The 21,055-nt window shown below is 40.5% G+C and overlaps 1 pseudogene; it reads left to right on the forward strand.

Moving 5' to 3' along the window:
- The first annotated feature begins 3,622 nt into the window (after positions 1-3,622).
- Positions 3,623-20,798, forward strand: LOC141464621 (cytosolic beta-glucosidase-like; annotated as a pseudogene).
- Positions 20,799-21,055: the final 257 nt, after the last annotated feature.

A 21,055-nucleotide genomic window follows, 5' to 3' on the forward strand; every position in this document is an offset into this window, starting at 1 on the left:
ACAAATAGCTGAAACCAATGACAAGCTGTAGTAATAGTCCACATAAAAGGTAGCGGTTTTCTGTTGCTACAGCTTCTTGCCTTGGCTCAGACTGAGAGGAAAGTGATGCGGGATAGCAGCACCACCAGCGGAGAGTTTTTAAATACATTTAATAAACTGCTGTATGCCTTCTGCTAAAATAATGGTAATTTACAAAATCTACTTTTCGAAGGCAAGAAAATAAAAGGATGCCTTTGTGTCCCCCATCTCATCTATGTCATAGATCATGATGTAGTCTTTTAATTCCAGAAACATCCACTATTTTTCGACAGGCCTCCACGGGAATGTAAGGAACCAGAAAAGTTTCTGAGAGCTGGGTGTGAACGTTCACCCAGCCTTCACATCCTCACAACTGTGGCTGTTGCCTCCTACTGGATATCGCTCACTCAGCAGCCAAAAGCTTTAATACAACAACCATCACTAGGTCTATTCACCAGCCTCCTTTGAAAGAGGCAGTAAAGAGAGAGACATACAAAGGACTTGGATAGAAAAGTAGACTTGCTTCCCATAAACTCCACTTTTTTTCTTGTTGTGCGCTTATAAAATTCTAACTAGCATTTCATCAGAAGGGGAAAATGTGTATGATTTCATCTACACCGTGCAAACGTTCAGTTTTCTCTGCATCAAGCTAAAACACGAGGAAAGATCTAAAGAGTTTAAATTGAATGAGATACTGTATTCATCTGTGTGACTTCTTTGTTAAGTAGACAACCTCTGTGATGATGAAAAGGTCAGTGCTGCACCATTATACCTACCAAATCCTTTAATCTTTTTTTTTTTTATTTATGTGTTTAAATCAAGCAAGAGAGAACTATGTTAAACAGTTGTATTGATTTTTTTCTTTTGATTCTATTAGTTTAGCTTCAGGGTCAGGTACATGTTTTGTGATATTCCCAGAATAACATAATCCTGAGACATCACTGCGCATCTGTAATACTGTTTAGAAGACCAAAAATATATGTATAAAGCACAAGTTGTTTGAAAAATAACCTGTATTTACTGAATTACAAATAGGTATTTGGATTACTTTGTCAAATTAAAGTACTGCTGTACTACTTATCTCCCTTTCCAGGTGCAAGCAGTAGTGTTCACTAATATTTTGCAGGATAAAAATGAAGAGTACAATGGATAGTATTTCTTGCAAAAGGAAAAAATATTTACAGCATAATGGCGTAGCACAAATCTTTTGAAAAGTAATATCAACTACTGTCTCTCATAGTGTGCTGCTGCTTAATAGTAGATAGTTCCATATTGCTGATATAGGGAAGTGAATTTTATGTAAATGCACTAATATAATGGGATTTCTTAATCCTGACTGGTGGAAGAAGCTTTTCAAGCGTATTTGCTAAAGTCATAGTCAATGTCATTAGTCATATCCAGTGACATTAGAAACAGCATTTCTGTAAGAAAGGAAAATGAAAGACAGTTTCACTGCTATAAAAACTAGTCACACTGTTTCTAGTTAATTCTGGAAACAAAATGTGGGACTTTACAGGACTTAATGCATATCATAAATGTTGAAAACATTTGGTTTAGTCAATATATCTCCAGTATAAAATTGGTCTGAGCAGAATCCTTTCCTATTCTATGTATGTGTTACAATAAATAATAATAAAAAAAACCTTGAAAGGAAAAAAAACAGTAAAAAGTGTTAAGAATATTTCTAGACTATTAGTGTCTTTGTGAGAAAACCTGCATAGAATTGAGAAATAAAAAAAAGTGCTTCTATGACCATTCGGTTTTAAAACCAGATTTATTTGAGGTTTTTGATTTCTGCTTTTATGTGGTTTTATGCATCTTCCTTGAAGCATTTCCCATAGTATCAGCATCTGTAATGTGTCTCCTCTGAGTATATTCTCTGGTGCCTGATATTACAGTTGCATCTACTTTTCAGGCTTACCATCAGTTGCAACACCAATATCAGCCTATCCATTCATTTCCCACATAATTTCTGTCAAATTTGGTTGACGTGGGCTAGTGATTTCCACTGATACCAGTGGAGGGTTGATAGAGCATGAGGACAAAGCTTCATCATCCCTGTAAGCCTTCAGATTTCTCATCAATGTTTTTAGCCATGGTACGATGTGACGGGAACACACTTCTCTGCCCAGAGAAGCTGTGGACACCCCATCCCTGGAGGTGTTCAAGATCAGGCTGGATGGGGCTTTAAGCAACCTGGTCTAGTGGGAGGTGTCCCTGCCCATGGCAGGAGGGGTTGGAACTCGATGATCTTTAAGGTCCCTTCCAACATAAACCATTCTATGGTTTTATTCTGTAATTCACACACCTCTGCCTCCCGGGAACGCAATGGCAGCGGGGGCTGCACGGGGGTGGGTGCGTGGGGTGGGGGCTACAGTCTCCCCAAGTTCTGCCCTGCTTTCGCTTCTTCTTGGTGGTGGCCTGTGGGCTCAGAAGCAAGCAAAAAAGATCCGTGCTGTGCTGGGTAATATGTAAGTTGTGAGTGTTAGAGTGGGAGAATAATATAGACATCACCTATATAATCTCCCAGGAATAAAACACGAGTGATGTGACAGGATTTGAAGGGTAAATATGATTTAGCTGTTAATGAGGGAGAAGTTTCAGAAGCGTCAAAACAGATAGTGGGCCCAAATTTTCAAGAGGGTCAAATTTGACTTCTAGATTTGTAGGCATATGGACACTTAAATGATGTTCTAGAGTGAGGTAACCCTTGGATAAGGTGCTGGGATTTCAAAGTGCATGGACTGTAAAAACATGGGGCATACTGGTTTTAAAGCGGAACTCGGTGTGTGCAGTGAAGGTTATATGTACATGATTTTGAAAATTCAGCTGTGTAGTGAAATAGCCTACAGATCCATGACATAAATAGGGAAACTATATTGTTTTCATGCACGCATAAGACTTCCTTGCCTTCTTTTTTAAAAATGTTGACAAGTTTAGTTTAAAGTCATTCAGATGTGTCATTCTTACCAGTTGCAGCCAATCTGATTAGGTACAGCAGATATTTTCCTGGCAAAATCGTATCAAGCAAGTTTGCCAGTTGGTAGCTCTACAAAGGTCTTGAAACTCTCAATATCTGGAAAACAGGCAGCTCTCCCCAAAACTTCAGTGAAGGGGTGCTGTCTCAGCAAACAAGTTGCTTTCATAAGGGACCAGGGAGTCTGTTTATGCTTGTTGTATTTTTTTTGTTGGTTTTCATATATATATATATATATATATATATGTATGTATGTATGTATATGTATCTTCCCTTTTTCATCCTGACATTTTTGCATGACAGCTCATTGTTTTTAAGCTTGTTCACTTAGAAGCTGAACAGTCCAGAAGTGTGGAACGGCAGGACATGCCGAGATATAAATGAACAGAGCATGGTTTTACATGAAAGGGCTTTTTCCAGGTTTTTCTACTGAAGTGTGCAAATTTAAAGCTGTGGATCAATGCCCTGCTCTCTGCACACTCAGTGATGGGTCACGACATAGTGACAGTGACAAACTCCTGAGCGGCAAAGCCCACTTAAAAATACTGTATGGAGGCACTCAGCAATAAAGGACGATGCCTTCAGCAGCTAAGAGCTACCAAGGACTTTTGAAGACTGATGACCAATATGGAATATGACTTTACAGACGTAGCATACATCCTAATGCTGTGCCACGCAGAATATTCGAAACCGTCTCTGGTACAGTGATGTAACATTGGTTTGGCGCTCAGCTAGAGTTTGTGTAATGTTATTCCCAGCAAGATCAATTTGTGTGAGCTCCTCGACTGGAATTAACTTGCTCACAACTAGCTTTAGCTCCCTGAGATATTGTGCACATCTATCTGGTATGGGAAAGCTCATAGCATCTGGCATTACATTGGCAGTTTCCTCAGCAATATCAAAAAATTCAAGCTGCATGATGCAATTACCAGAAGCAGTGGGAGAATATTTTATTTCTTCAGTCTCATGCTCTTTTACTGTCTTTTAGCCAGTGGCTCACTGTTATGTCATTCACTTCATGAAGGACAACACTGTGTTTGTTAAATGAATGGCTTACTTCTAAGTTTTCTTCCAGGAAAATATTCCGTAGTTGCAAAACCTCTAACCGTCTGACTGATAGTCTGTTTTTCCAGTGCCCGGACTAAATGCAGAAGAGAGCTGATGTTTGTAGAGCTGCTTTAAGATGAGTCATTACTTCTTTGCTTATTCTTCAACAGTTTTGCCCAGATTTCACTGTTTTTTTTCTGCTGCTCAGTTACAGACTCCTGCCTAGTTTTCCTGATGTTCTTAGTTTTAAATCTCTTCCAGCATTACAGCTCTCCAGCTTTTTACCTGTTACCATCTGTTGATTTTTTTATCCAAATATTATTCTTCTGTGTTCTAAACTGAATCTCATTGCAATATTCTGCCTGTGTTTCTAATCTTCCCGTGACCCCCTGTATTATTTCTCCATTTTCAGCAGTGTGCTCAGCTCCTCCTAGTTTAATAGATCTGCAGATTTCATTAATGTACCATTTACTCCCTCTTCTAGCTCATTATTGAAGCTATTAAATGAGATCAGAAGTAATACTAATCTTTGTGTACTGCACTAAATGCCTCCCTTCAAAGTTATTGTTTATCATTACCCTTCATTGTTTGTCATCACCCTTCATTTCAGTCAACATGATAGTTCATTTCCAATTTGATTTAAGTTTGGGAACAGAATTTTGACACATCGGAGATGGGAGAAGAAAGGCTAATCAACAATCCAGCAGAGGCTTATAATTAAGGCTCAATTTAGAGGATCAAAGTTAGGAGTCTTCTACTGCAGCCACAGTGTGAGGTGGAAACTGTCTCCATAACGTAATTGAGAACACCTTAAGCTCAGTGCTAAAACATCCTGAAAAAAAACCCAGTATACTGCAAAAATTCAGGCATGTGACAGTATAGCTTCTGCTCTCTATTCATTAATTTTGTATTACTATTAAAAAATCAAGTTTGTCTGGCAGACTTCAAAGTGTTTTAGTAAATTTGTTTTCTCAATAGCTGTTCCATTATGTTGCCAGGGAAAGAAGCTAAATTTATGAGTAGCAATTTCAAAGACAAGTCACAGAATATGTGAACTTCTATCTTTGGCTGTTTCAGAGACGTACAGCCTTGTTTCCAAAGCAGCTGTACCCTTCTTGTTCCTACACAGTATAAAATTTCAGGAAAGAGATTTTAATTTTCACACCCCCTTCAAAGTCTAAATTCTAAATTCTGTAGTGAATACTATTAAACGTATTTATAATACGTCATTAGGAAACATCAGTTCAGTCAGGAAAAACTCATTTTGACACGATACAATTCTTCTGATAATAATTAATCCCACATGACTTAAGGGCCCATTGCCAAAGCCTGTTCATCCTTCACCTTAATATAACACCTAGCATTTTATAAAGTTGGGTTACCGACCCTCAGCATCAGAGCCAGTTGCTCTTGGTCTTTATTAACTTGCCAAAAATATTTTTATCCAAATACATTTGGATATCCAAGAACTGCTCGATTTTTCCTAGGAATACTTGGCTTGAGCTCATTTAGTTATGTGTAGTCTGTGTCGGTGCAAATGTAAAAACCCTAAACCTCATCTGGAAAAAAATTCCCTCTTGGTAGAACTGAGATCTCTTATAGTTTTGTATTTATTTGTGTTGAATAAAACAACGGGACAGTGAAATACTGAAATTCGGGTTGGGGTCAGGTCAGGTTATTTGTTAGATGTAAAGAAAATTATGAGAGTAAGAAGGAGGGTGCATCCTAAGGGCCTAATGGAAATATAATTGCAAATCCCGCTACTGCAACAAGGAGTGAGTCACTAGATGATCTTTATGGTCCCTTCCAACTCTAAAAATTCAGTGAAATTCAGTGAAAATACAACCAGAAGTGTGGTCACAAATGTAGAAATGGGGTTACCAGAAGAATGGGAGATTAGCTGCTATAAACTCAGCTTCCCTGAATTTTGAAGCGCTGCGTCTTTCTGTATCTGCCTACCTATCTGACAAAGCCTGCGATCTCATTACTGTGAATCTGCCTTAACCTCTGAGGCAAATTTTGTTCACTCTTCCCCAGGCTGCTTATGGAATATTTTCCTCCCACTCAATCTCTCCTAAAACCCATCTCTGTCTCTGTTGATTCCTGCCAGGGAATCAGCAGTGACACTTTTTAGCCTTGTTTTTATGGTTAAACATTTTTATAAAACTTTTTATTGTGCTTTTATTGCTACTATCTCCTGTCTGCCCCTCTCTCACTATTATTGAGTTATGTATTTATTATATCTCTTGTGAAATTGAATTGCATGATTTTCTGGGAAAAGACTTAATGTCACTTAAATTTTCAAAGATACCTACCAATAACATTTAATGATGTAAAAATATGCATAATTACTCTGGTTCATTAATACCTATTAATCACGATTTAAGGTGTCCCTGCTGAGTTTTACTGTTAACTGTCCAATGCTTACCTTCTTGCAAATGAAAGCCTGAGGAGGCTGCTTCGACCAGAGAACATTAACTAGTTCATGGCATCAGCTTTTAGTCATCTAGGGTTGTTCTCTTCAGGAGAAGAGAAGACTCCAGGGAGACCTTAGAGCCCCTTCCAGTGCCTAAAGGAGACTACAAGAGAGATGGGGAGGGACTCTTTATCAGGGAGTGGAGAGATAGGGCAAGGGGTAAGAGTTTTAAACTGAAAGAGGGGAGATTTAGATGAGATAGTAGGAAGAAATTCTTTCCTGTGAGGGTGGTGAGACCCTGGAACAGGTTGCCCAGAGAAGCTGTGGCTGCCCCATCCCTGGAGGTGTTCAAGGCCAGGCTGGATGGGGCTTTGATCAACCTGGTCTGGTGGGAGGTGTCCCTGCCCATGGCAGGGGGGTTGGAACTCAATGATCTTTAAGGTCCCTTCCAACCCAAACCATTCTATGATTCTGTGATCTGTATAAAAGGCATAAAGGATATGTATGTTTGCCTAGACCATGTGTCAGTGTGTGTTTTGGGAACAAGTTGGTGTGTTGTGCCTCATTTCCCCCTTTGTTCCTTTGTATTCAAGGGGCTTTTACCTTTCCTTTGAAAGACACTTGAGGAAATGCACGCCTGCTGTGAAAGCCTGATTTATTTTGCATTGCATCTGCACTGTCTGGTTCTGCAATGTGCACTCTGGAATTAAATCAGCTTCTCTGCATCTCTTCAAAGGATTTTTTTTTCCTAGTAAGTTGACTCTTTCATTGTGTGTATTTCTGGAAAAATGTGTGTTAACTGTATTAGTGGCTGTTTCTGTGCATGGTAAGATTTGTCTTATTTTTGTTATCAAAGAAAATATCACATGTGTATATAATGCTTTGCAGGAGTAGGTCCTTACCCAGAAAGATTTCAAAATCAAAAAGGCGCAAGAAAAGTAAACAAGAAGCAAAAATAGTAGCGATCACATGTTATTGCTGAGCAGTCCAGTAAGTGCAGATACTGACCTTGGCAAAAGCAGTGTGAATCTGTATTATAATAAAAGGGGGGAAAAAAAACTCCTGTAAGTAAAAAAAATAAAAACCAAAAAATCGCAGTAGTGCCATCTAGTGTGCCAGGTGCTGCAGTTTTCTGGGAAGGGATGGTAAACTGCTTTCAGCCGGTCCCACTTGTTACAGTGGTACCCAGCCTCCTGCTGCTGCCCCCTTCTCAGCCTGCTGACAGGGGAGCGGTAACAGCATCGGCAGAAGGTGGAGGAGAGACCTGAGGGCTGTTTTGCAGATGCTGGTTCTGGCACACATGCCATAAGGTTGTCATTGCTGCTCTAGAAAAAAAAAAAAAAAAAGAGCATCCCTGGGATTTTAAAGAAGGAAGAAAATAGCTGCTCTGTCTGTACTCCCATACAAATCTTCCTCTTCTACTCATTGGTGTCCACTGCTAAAGATGTGATGGCTAAAACACCCTTTCTCACCTACTGCAGGTTGCTTGTTTTGGTGTTGGGAGAGAAAAAAAATAAAAATTCGATGCCAGAAAAGAAGGGGTGCTGCTGTTTTTCGAAGCTTACTGAATGTGTCCCGGTTTGAAGTAAAACCGAACCAATTTTCTGTTCTGTAACTTTACATCCTAGCTAGGCCTCCTCTAACTCTCTGAAATTAACGGCAGATTGTGGAGAAAACTGCTCGTTCTCAGAGTGATAAGCCCAATGTTTGTGCTCCGTGCCAAGGAATGGTGTGCAGGGAGGCCCTTGCTTATCCTTACTGCCATAACAACCAAGCGCAGCCCATTTCGTTATTTGCCCCTTAGAGGGTCGGAAACGGAAAAAACGTAGAGGGGTCACATCGGTGGGGAGGAGCGGACAGGAGAGGTGACCCAAACCTGACCAACTGGGGTATTCCATCCCATCTGCCCCACGCTCAGTATAAAAGCTGAGGGATCAAAGGGTCAGCCCCCTTCCTGCGATGGCCGACGTCCAGAGAGGACTCTGTCTGTTCATCTGCCTTTGATCCCGATCCGTGTGTTCCTGACTCCAGAGCTGGAATCCAGTTCCCATCCGTCACCGAGTCCAGTCTGGGACTTCCCCAGTGCCTGCCGGTGATGTGACTGTCATCCTGGGAGCTTGATATGGTTTTGTATATATTGTATCTATTTCATTATTTTCTTCTTTATTTTTATTTTAATATTAATTTTTCATTAAAGTAGTTTAGTTCATTCTAAACTTCTGAATCTCCTTTATCTCTTTCTCCTCCTCTCTCCTCTTTTTTGGGGGGGGAAAGGGGGGGAAGGGCCATCTGTCAGTCCGGTTTTGGTAAACTCGGCCGAAACCACGACAGAATGAAAGGGGTGGACATGACTCTTTGCCTGGTGGCTAAAGGATTTATGTTGAGTAGAGGGTCCACAAAGTCCTTTGGCTGGGAGGTAGGAGGTGAGAAGGGAGTGAAAGGGAACAGCGATCTGTTCTGGGAGGTGGAGCCCTTTTAACGTGACCACCCTGGGCTTTTCCACCGCTGCCTTTTCCACTTTCACCGTTAGCTGACTGAACCTCCCCGCTTTAATCCCGAGATATGCAAAGCGCATGGCTTGCCCTGCAGTGTGTGAAGCCGCACAGGGTTTATTTTTGTCTTCGGTATAGAATCTGCTTGTACCAAGTGGAAGAGTGATCGAGCCAGAAGCCGTTGTCTGCAAATGAAGCCCACATCTCCATAGCATCGCATAATGTTGTGTATTCGCCTGTCCTCTGCAGCCGGTGCCAGAGGATATTGCTTTTCCGGTTGGATTTGCTTGGGGTGCAGCTACAGCGGCATATCAAATTGAAAGGTGTCAATTTTTAGCTGCCAAAGTGTTAAGGAAGTTTTAAGGGAATGAAAAGCCTGGATCCAGGCAGGACACCGTTTGCTCTTCGCCTCATTACGTAGATGCTACATCTGATGCAAATCCATGTAGCACTTCTGTTTAAACACTTCTGGCCTGAGCAGTAAGAAGAGGGTAAAAAAATGTTTCTAATCTCAGAAATACAGTGAGGTAATGGAAATGGAGGAGGAACTTTGCACTAGCTATTGGGAGTGGGGGGAAAAAAGCAGAAATAAGTAATTTTCCAAGTACTGCTTGTGCATTTCCTTTCTCTAGAGCTAATTTAAGTAGATTACTATTGGCTATTCCAAAACTGGATGGGAGAACTAGCTCATCAGACATATCTACTCACAGGGGGTCCTCAGTGAGGAATTCATCTCTAAAGAGTATGAAAAACAGTGAGCTGAGAGGACTTGAGGAGGCCCTCCCCCAGGGACATGTGTCATGTTCCCAACTGAATGGAGATGCTGATAAAGTGATTTTCCCAGCGTGATATGAAAATATGTGGCAGAGTAGGAAATGCAAACCCATAAGGTACAGGGACACCCACAGCCATAACCTTCCCTCCCCCTACCTTTATCCCTTCATAAATGTGTGTTTAGAGACCTTTAAAATACACATATATCTGATTTTTTCATCTTATACCCCGCAGCATACAGGCACTTAGCTCCCATTGATTTCGGTACCTAAATGGGAGCTGTAGATCTAAAATTGTCTTTGAGGATGTAGCCTTTAGTTCTTGGTTATTGCTGAAAGCGAGAGTAGTTGCCCGTGCTTGGTACCTTTTAACGAGCTCAGTTAGCTTCATCTAATAGACTGAACAGCTCGCTGTTCCCGGGGAATCAATATTCTGGGCCAGATTCTAACTCGAGTCCTGCAATGCACATAGCTCTACTAACTAATTTTTAAAATGTGAATTGTGTGTGCATATAGAATGTCATTATAATTTCCTGCCTTTTGAGTGGCTAGATGTGCAACTTTAATGTTCTCTTAATGTATTTTTAATGAGCTTTCCTAAGGCTTCTGAGTGGGAGAAACGTTAAAAAAAAAAAAAAAAAAATCCATAATATGGTCTAGACACTACTCAAATGACCCTTTTCCCACAGAAGTAAGAAACTCGACGGGGAATTCCTCCTCCTGAAAGCTGTGGAAGCTGTGCAGCTGCCGACTTGGAGGCAGCGCGATTGGAGCAATAGTTCTTATAGAGTCCAAACTCAGTTGCTGCACATACCACAAGACGCACAGCGGATGAGGGCGAGGGCTGACAGGCTACTTTATTTTTTTACTGTCAGCTATGTATTTATGCACAGCACAACCTTCGCCACTCTGTATATTTCAAAGTGCTAAAAAATCATACCAATTGTACTCTGCATGCTCAAAGTGCAGATTTCAAAGGTTCATGACTCAGTCAAATCAAAATCAATTTGCACCAGAACACTCAAAAGCACTTCTTCTTACTGAGGGCCATTTCTATGCTAAATTTCAACTCTCTGCTTGATTTTTTTTATTATTTTTTTTTTTTTGGAGAGAAAGAGAGAGGGAAAGTTGCAAAAAATTCTTGTAATGGTAAAAGTGGTTTTCTTCACTTCTTTCATATGCCAAATAGTTGAACTGCATTAATTCAAACAAAATTTCACCTTTTGGGCAGAGACCAGGCCAAGAAAATTTCACTCAGAAAGGTGAAAGCACAGCTGAATTAGAAGAAAAACTTACTTGGAAAAGTACATGAAAACTTAAATACTCTGATCAGTAATATTCCTGCTTCACTAGCTTCACTTAAACAGAAAAACATTCTATCTTATCCCATTGTAATAACTGCAGAGAATGGGGAACATGCATCACGTTTCATGACATTAATTTATATTAATCATTTGATGGCATGTTACGTGATGATTTGCTGGCTCAGTCTCACCTATGCGTTCGAAATGTAAAATCGGTTCCTCATGGCTGTTCTTTCCCGGCCCTGAAGCTCACTAAAACTTGGAGGATGCGTCTATGCTGTGAAGTGCTGTGTAGTGTGGAGGTTCCTGAGCGAGCTCAAAGGTGCAGGCTCCGTTCGTTGAAGCAAAGTAGACTAATTGTGGCTCAGCGGGATGCCTTAGTGGATGTGGAGCTTTCTCTTGACTTGGCTAGGTGGCTTCCTACACTTCATTGAGCTAGCTCCCATACTCTGTTTGCCACAGCCCCACTCAGGCTAATGGCTAATGGCCACTGGAGTAGTACCATCATACTCTGCTGAAAATCAAATGCTTCTCCCTCTCCCTTCCACCTCCTTTGCTGGGGGAAGGCAGACAAAAAAGAAATCCTTCAGCATCTGCCCTAGCTGGTGTTTCTTAAATGAAGGTGTGTTAGCTGCCCATTATGGCAGCTTTCGGCTTCCCTTCACTCCAACTGTAGTGAAAAAGGAGCTCTATCATATCATAGAATCATAGAATCATAGAATTGCCTGAGTTGGAAGGGACCTTTCAGATCATCGAGTCCAACCATCAACCCGACACTGACAAAAACCATCACTAAACCATATCGCCAAGCACCACGTCTACCCGTCTTTTAGATATCAACATGGTATAGGAAGCCTGCTCTCAAAAGCTTCTAAATTCTAGGCACCACCAAAGAATTACTGTTATTTTTTATTTTCTGCACTCTTCTAAAATGACTATTTATTTCAGGAGGCATATTTGAAATCAGAAGCAGGATGTAGAAAACTTTTAGTACTGTATTTTTCCAAGGACTGTACAGGCAGAACACAGAGTCTGTGATAAAATCTGAGATTAAGAGAAACTCAAACTGTCTGGATCTAAAATTTGACCTACTTTGAAGGTTGTCCCATATAACAGTTTAATTTACTGACCAACCAAATGTAGATGTATCGGTGTTCGTGTGCCGCAATAAAATTCTGTAAAGAACATGAAATGTGACAATGATCTTTGAAAAGCTAGGTTATAGAAGTGATATTACAAATTTTACTAATGCTTTAAATTAAGTGTCTTCAATATGCTTAACCTTGCATTAAACTTAGATTTAATAAGACAGATGTGTATTAAGTACTGAATATACTTAAGGGAGCAATCTTGCATTGGCAGGGGATGGACTCAATGACCTCCTAATAGTTCTCCTCCATCTCTAATTTCTATGATACTAATTGATTATTAAAACGCTTTTATTGAGGATTGATACGTAGCTATTATATAGTTATTAATCTTAAAACCCAACTGATATTTAATTTATACACAATTTTAACACACAATGTCATTTTAGTTTTTAAGGAGTAACCCTGGAACAGTGCATTCACTGGGGCTCTCAAAAATCTTGCTGGTAAATGAGGTTGGCCATTTAAGGGTTATTTGGAATTTTATGATAAAATCACACTTTTCAGGGGTGTAAGTTTACGTAGCTCTCCACATTAAAAATGAAATGTTTGCCTCAGCTACAGCATTGGTCTGGAAAGACAAAAAAGCTTGTCGTGAAGAAAGGTGCATTTATTTGGTTTAAATATTGTGTGATACTAGTACTGTGTAAGCTCAAACAACGGCTAAATTTTGAATATTTTAAAGGTAATCTGTCTATCTCGATTTTGGAATTGGAAAGAAATTTCCCCAAACTGTGAAAGTGAAGGAAATGGTGCAGGGGTTTTGAGGATTCAAAATTCATTTCTCTGAACGTTTGGCTAAGGAAAAAGCAGAAGTTTTGCAGAGCTGTGTTATTAATTCAGCTTGTATATGCCTAGGGCCATGGCTCATAATGGCATTCCTTTCTTTTTAACAGACTGTCAGGATTTTCAAAGGACATCCAGAAAGCCATAAGTGCCTATTTGTTGGATGTATTTCTCATACCCGAGAGGCTTTCTTTGATATGGACTGATCTTTTACATTTATGGATGGAAGTTGCATTAGAAAATGCCCTTTGTGAAAACCTATAATATCTCAAGAGTTGCAAACATCTGATTTTTGGCTAAGGAAGTATGAAGAGTGTCAGAACTCTGAATGCTTTTTAAAACAGGATTTTTCAAATCATTAGCAGCAAGCAAAATTATGAATAAATGCATAACCTAATGCAAATACATACTAATGCTTACAAGTTCCTAGTGACTTTAAATGGGGGAGGGAATACTGCTTGATTTGCTCATAGGATTTTGAGGGGTTTGTGCCTACTTTGTGATAAATATTTACATTCAACATATGTCTTTTGATGTCAAAAGTGTAACGACCAAGTTTTGTTTTTCAAGCAGAAGGCTGGAATGCAGATGGAAAGGGCGCTAATGTCTGGGACACATTCACCCATCAGGGAGGAGATCGAGTTTTCAAGAACCAGACTGGTGATGTAGCTTGTGGCAGCTACACTCTGTGGGAGGAAGATTTGAAATGTATCAAACAGCTTGGATTGACTCATTATCGCTTTTCTCTTTCCTGGTCACGTCTGTTACCTGATGGGACGACAGGTTTCATCAACCAGAAAGGCAATTGTTTCTTAAAAATAGAAGGTTGCAGCTTTAATTCAAGGTTATTGCTGCAGTCTGGCATAATTAATCCAGTATGCTATTCTGCAGTGTAGCTTTGAAATTGCAACTTTTTTCAGAGTAATTATGGGATGATTTTTTTATAGGTTTGCAACAACTTACTAATTAATATTCTAGATCCCCTTGGATAGCACAATCTTTTGGGATAGGATTAGTATTATGTTTCCTATGTATCTTTTTGCTTACTCCAGTTTTTTTAATTGTAACTCTAAATCATTTTGCTTTATCAGAATGTTTATACTTGCAGGGATCCTAGCCACGAGGATATTTTTGGATGGCTTACAATAGACAAGTATCTTATTTGGCAAATGCATTTAGATAGTTTATCAGTATACTCCGATGTACTGAACTTCACATCAACTATTTTGCACTGAGGGACATATTTTACCCAGATATTTTCTTTAGCAAATTAGAGGGGGCTCTTCGGACTCAGCTCGGAACGTGCTTAGTTCTCTGACAAGCACAAGACAGTCCCTATTCTGAAGAGTTTTTGCAGTCCTAGCAGAAGATGTAAAAGTGGAAAGGGATACAGCACATAAACAAGCTGGTCAGGTTGCTAAAAGTCAGATATAAAATTTGCTGCACTTCTAATTTGTTTATTTTAATTCCCTTGGTATAGACTTGGGGAAAGATTAAGGTGGCTTACTAGGAAGATAGGAAATGGCAGCTTTGCCTGCAGAAAGTAGGGAATGGAAGAACAAAGAAATAAAGAGAATTGTGAAGAATAAAAGCAACTGAAGCTGAACCAGAAAGGATGGGAGAATCATAGTATTTGGCTGAGGTCTCTTGTATGCTGGGAGGATAATGTTCTGGGGAGAAAAGGTAAAGTAGATTTGGATGAACCTCTGAATCTCAATTCCGCCTCCTGCTCTTCTGAATCTCAGTTCTACCAAGAAGATATATATCTTTATACATCTGGGACAGCGTTTGCCTTGGCAATTCTTTTCTTTCCCTGGTTTGAAGATTGCAAAGATGGAAGGCTACAAAAGGAAAGAATTTCTTAGAAAATGCTCTTCAGGTAATCCTGATCTGTCCTAGGAAGATACCAGCAGAAGTAATATTTTTCTGCAGAATTTTGGTCATGTAGAGTTTGGCTGTTCAATAGACATCAGCCTGTCCTCTGCATCCTGGAGATTACAGTTTTCACTAGAGAGTGGAGGAGCCTTTGTTTCAAGAATTCAGAAAGGGGGGTAGACTGGTGAATCTGCTATAAACAGACCAACCAGCCATTTTCTCCTGCAGAGCATGACTGCAAAAACCCTGCCAGCACCCTGGAGAGGCTTGAATGGAAGCCTTCCCTTTGCCACCAAAATTTACAATACGCGGCCCACTTTCACTGGCACAGCTTGCCTTTCCCTAGGAATGCCTTTTTTGTGGAATGTTGAATTTAAATTTGGCTGAGTCCTTGTGGTTTCTTTCCTTCAGCTGGGGCTTCAGGCGCTGTACAGCCCCACGGAGCTGCCTCCTGAATGACAGGCTTTGTTATTTAGGCGTCAGGGTGGGAGACAGCAAGCAGACATTCTGAATGCGCTTGGTAAGGAAAGCTAACATTTTGACAAAACTCAGCTGGAATTTCAGAAAATGTTCACTTGATCCCCAGTATAAGCAGTTGCCTGATTAATATTATGAACTTTACATTTAGCGAAAGGGCATTGGAGGAACTCCAAGTAGGCCAGCTTTCATTAGGCAGGAGTTCACTTCTCTTGTGCAGTGATCTGTTGAAGCAATTGTAACTGCATAGCATGGAAAGGCCATCATCTTCTATATAAACATTTTTACAAAGAGCATGTGAAGAATTAGAAAGCTTAGAGCAATGTCCTTTCAAATAAAATCATTCACACCAACTGATTCACTACCAATTTCACACCTAAGATGTAGGACATTTGAAAACCTTTAAAACCACTCTGTTTCTAACTCGGTGTGGGTAGGATCTTTTAAAGCAGCAATGTTTTGTCATAGAATCCTAGAATCATTCAGGTTGGAAAAGACCCTTGGGATCATTGAGCTCAACCATCTACCCTACTCTACAAAGTTCTCCCCTACATCATATCCCCCAACACCACATCTAAACAACTCTTAACATAATCAGGGATGGTGACTCAACCACCTCCCTGGGCAGCCTATTCCAATGCCCGACCACTCTTTCTGTGAAGAATTGTTTCCTAATGTCCAGTCTAAACCTACCCTGTTGCAGCTTGAAGCCATTCCCTCTCGTTCTATCGCTAATTACCTGTGAGAAGAGACCAGCACCAACCTCTCTACAGTGTCCTTTCAAGTAGTTGTAGAGGGTGATGAGGTCTCCCCTCAGCCTACTCTTCCTCAAACTAAACAGTCCCAGCTCCCTCAGTTGTAGGCTGTAGTATTGTTTCTAAGCCGTGTCAGGTTTTGGGTTAAAACTTACACTGAGTTTGTTTTTAAAATATTTTTGTACAATTCTTTTTACCCTCGAAGGTGCCCTGAGCAGAAGGAGTTAGCTGCTAAACACCAGGTGTCAGTGTGGAGGGAGACAGAAGTAGGGGGGGGGGGGGGTGGTATTGAGTCTGGGAAAATTTGGTGTTACGCCTCACTTCAGCGTGAAGGTAGGGAATCAGGACAGGGAGAGAAGATGACAGAAAGGAGCAAAGAGCAATCCTTCACTTTCCAGTAACAAAATCCTCCTTAATGTCTGTAATCCCAAAATTTTGAGGTGTCTCCGCAAAACCCTTATATACACACTTTCTCGGAAGAATGTGTTCTTCTGTATTTCTGCTTCTATCTGACCCACAGATACAGCCATAGAAACTAAATCAGGCTACTCTGGAAGGTATGAGACAATCTGGGAATTTGACTTGACATTTACATTTTTCAGAGGTGCGGTTCTGTTTCTCTTCATTTCCTAACACAAAGCGTAAATCTTTTCCAATATTGGTGTTCAATTGAGATGTAAAAAATGCATGATAGCTGGTTGCGCTTAAATGTTACAAATTGTACTAAGTAATTTATAATCTGAAAATTAGAATGAGAAATACTAGTGTCTTTTAGGCAAGCATTACTCTCACTATAGTAGAACAGGATCCTGCACCAGCAAAGGATTTCTTTTTTCCCAGTTTAAGCCTATTGGCTTTAAGCCTATTGGCCTATAAGTTCAGGTTGGATATTAGGAAACATTTCTTTACTGAAAGGGTTATCAGGCATTGGAATGGGCTGCCCAGGGAGGTGGTGGAGTCACCATCCCTGGAGGTATTTAAGAAACGTGTAGACATGGTTCTTCAGGGCATGCTCTAGTGTCCAAGATTACTGGTTTGTGGTGGGGTGCTGTGTGGGTGGGTGATGGTTTTTGGTTTGGTTGTTGTTGTTGTGTGTTCAGGTGGAGGGTGGTGGTTTTGTTTGTGGTGTTTTGTTTTGTTTTGTTTTGTTTTGTTTTTTTTTACTGTTGGTTGGACTCGATGATCTCTGAGGTCCCTTCCAACCACTACGATTCTGATTCTGATTCTGATTCTGATTCTATGTAGTAAACCTTGCAGTCCCACTGAAGTGAAACACACCCAGTCCCACTGAAGTGAAATAGGTCCTTGTTCAAAAGTAACAGTAAAAAAAACCTCTACTTGCGTATAATTGCGCTTGCAAATGGCAAGATTTTACTTTTCTAAATATAAATTCTGGTATATTCCTTCCTCTTTTACATGAGTACATTCTCAGGCTCAAGCACGTATCTCCTTAAATTTAATGTGTTTTTCTGGTGCTGCATTTGGAAGGAAAAGCAAACTACCTGTGAGATTTATTGTGAATTACTTTGTAAACAAACTTATAGAGTCTTGCTGTGCTAAAGGATGTGTATGCACCTGTTTGTTTAGGAGAAGGCACCGTCTAAATCTGGGGGTTCATCATTGATTGCTGCAGTAAATGTTGTCTTAAAAAAGCCATTTGATGGGAACCGGTATGATCAGTCATTTGAAGTTAGTATAATTTGAAGTCTAATATTTTCCTTTTAGCAAGAAGGTAGTATGGGGTTCTGTGCTGGCATTTTTAAATATCAATACACAGTAAGATGAACCTGAAAATACTGGGGAATATATAATACAATATAGTACAAACATATTTACTAATTAACAAGTTTTCTGCTTTGGATTAAACAAGATCCCTGGTTCAGAAACAAATAAGAATAATAATCTAAACCATACATAACCTTCTAAGCATACATTTTGCTAACCTTTGTAACTTAGTCTTCCTCCTTCTCCTTTTTTCTGTGTTTTCAACTTCTTTAGACCTTTCTCAGTTCTGGGTTTCAATGCGGCGTGGCCTTGGGATCGACGTTTCATAAGCACCTATGTCTTATTAGGATACGTGGTAGTCTAAGACCCATGAAATTTTTACGGATTTTAGGTTTCTAATGTTCTTAAACAGCTTGATATATTTAGCCCAGGTCTCTGAAGCAAAGGCTGACTGATTTCTACATTCCACCAGCATGATGGAAACCTATTCCTGGCTGGAGCCTCTTAGCTTAACAAATAATAATTCAAGGCCACTGTTGGCCTTTTCCAATTACCGCACTAAACCAGATAGTTCAAGTAAAAGAGCAAGCTAATTGATACTCTTTGAACCAGAGCTTCTGATGTGTTTCGCAATATCCAGTGTTTTCAGAAGGCTTAAAAGCAATGTAGTTGTGTTTGGATGTAAGCAAAATTAGAAATGCCTATATGAGGGCTTAAGGTATCCTAATATTTAAACTTACAGTGACCTCTCAGCAGCATAAAAATAGTCCTTTAGGAAACATTCATGTCAGCCACTGCTAAATCTGAGCAGAAGGTGAATTCCTTTTAAGCCTCTAGAAATACATCCTCAGTACTGGTCAGCTTTAACAACACATCCAGGAAATTAAAGTTGATCTCTGTCTTATCAAGGGGGGACAAGAAAGGTTGGAAGTCATGAGCTTTTAGAGAGGTGAGCTAATTCTTTCTTGCAGTTAGAGGGACTGAGCAGTCTGCAGCAGCGGCAGCACAGAAGGAAGAGAGTTGGTTTCTTGGATAAACTGTTGCCAAGCCATTCAAGCTGGTGGCTGAAGGGACCAGTGCCCTAAACTCCATCTAAAATCTAGTAAAGCCCAAAGAAAAGCCTTAAGTGTCATATAGATCTGTTGAGGGAAGCGCTGAATTTACACCTTTACTGAATGCATTGACCATAGCTTCTTTGTCTTGATACTGGCCCAGATGGTGATGGAGAATGGAACAGTCTAGAGAAAACAGCTCACCCAGCTAACCAAGTTCAGATCATAAAAGATCAGCTTATTTACCTTGCTGAGTGTGGCACTAAACTTTTTAAAAGACACAGTTCTCAAGGAGAGCAATGCTTTCATTAGAACAAATCTACCTGTCAGGCTCTCAAGTGTCAGGATTTTTCCAACACGCTTTCGTCTTGTACATGCAGCCAGGCTGCCGTTCAGGCATTTAAATGAAAGGATTATATTTTCATGTGACCAGCACCCATCAGAATTATGTTTCTCCTGGGGAGTTGCTGTCCACTGATCTATTTTGAAAATTTGCATCCTCATTTCATTTTATGTGCCTGGTTGGAAGATTTTGTGTGCTGAGCATTTTTGCCAACTCTGGGGTCTTGTAACAGTAGTCAGCATGCAGCTGAGAGGAAATATTTGCATCTCATATCAGAGAAAATGTGCAGTAAGGTTTCTTCATGTGTTAAAATGTAAGAAAGTTGAGTTAAACCTTTTTTTTTTTCCTCTTTTAATATTTTCAGGAGTCAATTATTCCAGCAAAATCATCAATAACCTGGGAAATGGCATTCTGGTCCCTGTATCACTTTGGCTTACCTCAGTCCTTAGAAGATTAAAGTGGATGGAGGTCTGAAAAGATCACTGAGACCCTTGATATTCATGCAAAGTATTGCTTCAGAACATCTGGAGACTGATTGATCACTGTTAATGAACCTGATGTTGTTGCTATAGGTGGTTGTGAGAAACATATAGCCCCAGCATAGGTACCAGAGCTTACAAAGCAGCTTATAATGCGATAAAGCCTGACACAGTTGCAATAAACTATTTGGAGAAAACAATGTGGACTTGTGTCTATGGCTCTGAACTCAGATTGGTCGAACCTCTACAAATTCTGTAGCAGATGAAAAAGCAATTAAAGGGTACTTGTCCTTTACGTTAGATGGGTTTGTCAGGACAATGTTTACTGGTGGTGACTATCCAGCTGTCACGAAGTCCCAGATTTCTGCAATGCATTCAAAGCAGAGTTACTCATCATCAAGCTCAACATGAGCCAGCGATGTGCGCTGGAAGCCCAGAAAGCCAACCGAATCCTGGGCTGCATCAAGAGAAGTGTAGCCAGCAGATCGCGGGAGGTGATTGTAGCCCTCTACTCTGCGCTCATGAGACCCCACCTGGAACACTGTGTCCAGCTCTGGAGTCCTCAACACAGGAAGGACATGGACCTGTTGGAATGGGTCAAGCGGAGGGCCACGAAGATGATCAGAGGGATGGAGCACCTCCCCTATGAAGACAGGCTGAGAGAGCTGGGGTTGTTCAGCCTGGAGAAGAGAAGGCTCCGGGGAGACCTCAGAGCAGCCTTCCAATATCTGAAGGGAGCCTACAGGAGAGCGGGAGAGGGACTCTTTGTCAGGAAATGTAGTGACAGGACAAGGGGTAATGGTTTTAAATTGGAAGAGGGGAGATTTAGATGAGATAGTAGGAAGAAATTCTTTCCTGTGAGGGTGGTGAGACCCTGGAACAGGTTGCCCAGAGAAGCTGTGGCTGCCCCATCCCTGGAAGTGTTCAAGGCCAGGCTGGATGGGGCTTTGAGCAACCTGGTCTAGTGGGAGGTGTCCCTGCCCATGGCAGGGGGGTTGGATCTCGATGATCTTTAAGGTCCTTTCCAACTCTAACCATTCTATGATTCTATGATCAAGGCTTCTGGAATTTACTAAAGAGGAAAAAATTATGATCATGGGTACTGCTGACTTCTTTGCTCTGAACTGTTAAACTTAAGACCAAGAAATGCAGACAAGAGGCTAAGTGTTGCAGTGGACTATGAAGCTGAGCAAATAATGGATCCTTCTTGGCCTGTTGCACCTGGGAGTTTATGGATGACTGTAGAACCATGGGGTTTGCTGTGACTTCTGTGTTATATCAAGGAATGACCTAAGGCTCACAGGACCTTTTTACCACTGTTAGCTGGCCAATGAGGGGATCTGAGAATCCAATGAGTAATACTGGTGATTTGGGTTTATTTTGAGGAG

The sequence above is a fragment of the Numenius arquata genome, chromosome 5 (genome assembly GCF_964106895.1).
Source record: "Numenius arquata chromosome 5, bNumArq3.hap1.1, whole genome shotgun sequence".
NCBI classification, from domain to species: domain Eukaryota; kingdom Metazoa; phylum Chordata; class Aves; order Charadriiformes; family Scolopacidae; genus Numenius; species Numenius arquata.